The sequence below is a fragment of the Solanum dulcamara genome, chromosome 9 (assembly GCF_947179165.1).
Source record: "Solanum dulcamara chromosome 9, daSolDulc1.2, whole genome shotgun sequence".
Taxonomy (NCBI): domain Eukaryota; kingdom Viridiplantae; phylum Streptophyta; class Magnoliopsida; order Solanales; family Solanaceae; genus Solanum; species Solanum dulcamara.
The window spans coordinates 41,089,683-41,093,600 of record NC_077245.1 but is presented as its reverse complement, the minus strand read 5'-3'; the positions used below and the strand labels follow the sequence as shown (position 1 = coordinate 41,093,600).

The 3,918-nt window shown below is 37.3% G+C and overlaps 1 pseudogene; it reads right to left on the bottom strand.

The window, feature by feature from the left end:
* Positions 1 to 3,094: 3,094 nt before the first annotated feature.
* On the bottom strand, positions 3,095 to 3,214 carry LOC129904747 (5S ribosomal RNA; annotated as a pseudogene).
* Positions 3,215 to 3,918: the final 704 nt, after the last annotated feature.

Genomic DNA, 3,918 nt, shown 5'->3' with positions numbered 1-3,918 from the left:
AAGTGTATGAATCACCGGAATAGTATTTCTTCACTACTAAGAACTCAAACTATATTTGAGAAAGTGTAAAGAAGTGTATAGAGAGAAGACTTGCTTGAGAAAGCTTGATGAATAAAATAAGAAAATAAGGTGGGTATTTATAGGTTGGAAAGAGGGACCTAACAATAAATAAAATAATTATAAAGAAAAATCTGAAAATTTAGTGGAAAATTATGATGCCATGGATGATGTTAATTGGAGGACAATTGATGTCATGAGTGATGTCAAATGTATCTAGATCTTTACATGGTAGGTGAAATGAGTTATCTTTGACAGAATACTCCTTTTCGGAGCTGCTTTTGAACAAGATAAATTCCTTATTAGGATTTAGTGTCTTCATACGAATTGTAGATATTGAAGTCTAGTTTCATGTCGTTCAAGAATAAACCAATTTGGAGCATCCTACAGTGAGATATGAATTTTCTTCTACAAATACTCTATTTCGTGACAGCACACTGTCTTACAATTATTAATTTATTTGACCTACTTAACCTCCGAAACTTAAATTATGGTCGTCACAAAAGTTGTAGGTAATGATCTTGTGGTTACTCAAAAATTTGAATCACCCAATTTAGACAATCATATAAAACGTTATGCCCAAAATACAGAGGCTGTATTATTTTTAGGCGAGAATTGAAATATCGTATACAACGTTTTTAGGGGATGTTACAGAAAGGAAAGTAGACATGAAGTGCAATAGATGCAATTTGAAGTTTGACATACAAGGTAAGTCCAGTATTTATATATTACTATTGATGTTGAAAGCCTTGTGTGGCTGTGAGATAATATGAATATATATATATATATATATATATATATGTATTGTCCCTGTGAGGCATTGCTGGTATTTTCTGCGTGCAGGTTGTGGGATAGTAAGATGTGTAGAGGAAACTCTGTCGAAATTTTTCCAGAACAAGAAAAAGGGAATAAAACATAGCTTTATAACATATCTTAGAAATTGATACCGAGTACCCATATTATGCCAAATTAAAGCTGTAAGAGGTACTCTTCATGTTGTCAATAAGGGATACCCCTTTTACTTAGGGAAGTTTATTTCGGAGAACCAGAAGTCTATTTGAGCAGTACAGTTCATACCACAGTATCTCCAGCCATAATTGTGTTGTAGAAAAAAAAAGAAGCTTAGGTTGAAGGGTAAGATATCCATTAATTGAGATTCAATTATTTTTGAAAGTCAAGCCCCCAACTCCTAATTGTAAATTAAATAAGTTGTTCATAACTCGAAGATAAAGCCAGAAGGAGACCAGGTAGGTCAAGTGTTAACAGAAGAACTGGGATGTTTAAGAGATTCTAGTTTCTTCCAACAATGGTTGGAAAATGGTTGACGATAACAGTTGATAGTCCTCCACCAACTAATTGGGGAAAGAGCTTTGGACAAAAGCACCTCAAAGAGATGTCAGGATTTGAATGTGAGTACGAACTAAAAAGGGGATATGTAAGTATGAATTAAACGGTGTGATACAACTATTTTGGGATAAAGTAGGACCACTAGTAAGGCGCACTTACTATACGTTGACTAAGTTAAAAGCTTGCGTTGAGTACACAGTAAGGGCATGGAGCTTAAGATATAAAGGAATGACGCGTGTACAGAACGTCGCCCCAAAAATAATGGAACCCTTAAGGAACGAGGACGGCAAACTTAAGGAATAATTAGTGTAACCTACATTCACCCCAAGGAATAAAGGATATAGGTTGGGGTAAAGCTGCTATTTCAAAAGAACCTTGAACAGTTATCGTCAGAATACTAGCACCACCTAATTCAAATTGGAACGACTATAGGTACTAGATAAATTTTGATAAAGATAAGTAAAAGGTGGCCTCAGACGAGTTGTTCCATGGGTCCCATTACTTAAGTACAGATTAATAGTTGAGGTGTCACACTATATGTGGGAAGGATCTTGTCGCCTCGTGATTTAGCTAGGGTTCCGTACATGGATAATCAGGTTGGCAAAAAAAAATGCAAAAACACAGGGACATGATACGGTACCAAGTACATTGGGGAAGGGGACTAGATGAAATTGAGACTGGACATAGAGCAAGGTATAAGCAGATAAAGGTATAAGTACCCTCTAAAGGGGGGAAGCAAGTTAGAGAACTGCAAAGGGTAAGATAGAGGCAATTGATGTGGCAACATGTTTGAGATGGATGCTTAAACTTCAATAAGATCCTTTGTTGAACCAAGTTAGAAGGATCTGGAAGTCGTCAATAATTGGATAGAAGTTAGAATGCTATGCAAGATAGTGTTAAGAAGTTTTCAACAAGACATGGAATAACATAATGCTAGAAGGTGGGTACGTATAAACGCAAATGAATATAGCAATGAAAAGATATCGAATAACTTAAGGGATACTACAAAAGATAATGACAACATGCTAGACCAAAAGTCAAAATGTTAGCTATAGAGTTGGTCGCAAATGATGTTATGATAGATGTATAAACAAGGACAAAAGAATAGAAAGCCTCTTGTGGTAGAAAATGAGAAGAACACAAAGTTAATAGGGGAAAGGAAAGAAATGTGACAAGGTGAGACCTAGTGAGACGACGCTAGGATATTTCTCAGGTTAAGTTGAGCACCTTCTCAAAGTTTCGTAAAGGTAAAGGAAGACACGAGATAAAAACAATAAACTATTACCAGCTGGGGTAAGGAAAGTGTAAAATGGTTTAAGTAAGATGGGCAGAACTAGCTGGTTACTATAGAATGGCGAGCTTATATGCCAAACTTCTTCGGGACTATGCCAACTAAGGATAGACGGAACTCAAAGTGGCTCTAGAGGTCACTATATGAATGAACTTTAGCACTACTCGATAGCCAACCCTAATGAATGGATGCGTACAAAAAGAGGTGAACATAATAGGAAGAATTAAACCAAAATGACCAAAAAAGGACATGGTCGTAGTGGAACTAAAGATCTACCCCTATACCGGTTGCAAGTTAACAGAGGAAAGGTCAAGGCAACACATAAAGACTGGTGAGACGATGCTAAGATAAATTTTGGGCTATGTTGAGTGCCCCACACATTATTGCAAGGATTACCATGAAACGCGATATGAGGACTTCCCAAAGAGGTCACCCATCCCAGTATTTCTCTCGCCCAAGCATGCTTAACTTCTAAATTCTGGTGGAATTTAGTGCGATAGTGCGGGTATGGTCGCGCGAGATGGAAGAATCTGAACTAGCAGCGGAGAAACAACATGAGATTATGTACTTGGAATACTATAACTTACGTTTTAAGTAAGACAAGAAGGATTAGCTAATTGCTAACTGATGACGCATTTGAATGCCACAGTTCTTCAACATAGTACAAGTTAATTAGAGGTAAACCACAGAAAGGCTATATGGGCCAGTGGGCGAGGAAATTTTGATACCACTTGGCAGCCAATTCTGAGGGCGAAAAAGCAAAACCCAAAAGGTAAGGGTACTAGTTAATGTAATTATGGAAGATAGGAAGTAATACCCGAGGTCGAAAATTCCACAATATGACCAGGGCTATAAGACTCACTTCGCACTCCATCAACAGATGACTTTGGAGGGAATGTTACCGAGGGATTAACGATATTAGCCCATGCTCCTCCAATCAAAGGTTACCTACTCAGCCAAGAAGGTGTAAAATAATAGGGTAAAAGAGTGGTAGGACCTTACAGAGTCCCCATAGCTATTATCCTAGATGAAGGAGCCCAAGTTACAGTTAACTACCGAGAATCAGTCCGCAAAAAAAACTGGGAAGACACATAAGTCTTCGTACACTACTTTACCCTCAAACCTGATGAACAGGCTAAAGTGTACCGCTTAAATGCAAGAAGATATATCATGAGCTGGTGTTATTAACTTTAAAGATAGTTGGGATGATTATCTATCACTTA